This window comes from Salmo salar, chromosome 06, assembly GCF_965601325.2.
Source record: "Salmo salar chromosome 06, fSalSal1, whole genome shotgun sequence".
Classification (NCBI taxonomy): domain Eukaryota; kingdom Metazoa; phylum Chordata; class Actinopteri; order Salmoniformes; family Salmonidae; genus Salmo; species Salmo salar.
Window position 1 is genome coordinate 80,573,319 of NC_138296.1, and position 253 is coordinate 80,573,571.

Consider the following 253-nt stretch of genomic DNA (forward strand, 5'->3'; position numbering starts at 1 on the left):
ATGTTTTTATCTAGTTTCTGACACCTTGGTGAGAATCCTCCAGTTCACCAGCAGTTAAAGACCTTCTTCACATGTATGAGAGTCTGTATTAGTGATGCAGGGATTTGGCATTAATGTGGTCATATTCAAGTGGTGGTCGGTGCCATTTAATTGGATGACTGTCATTCATATTCCATTCACCCAGCTCAGTGTAACGTTGTTAAGTTTAGGCTACTATATGATACTAGAATGAATAAACCCCTGATCACATGCA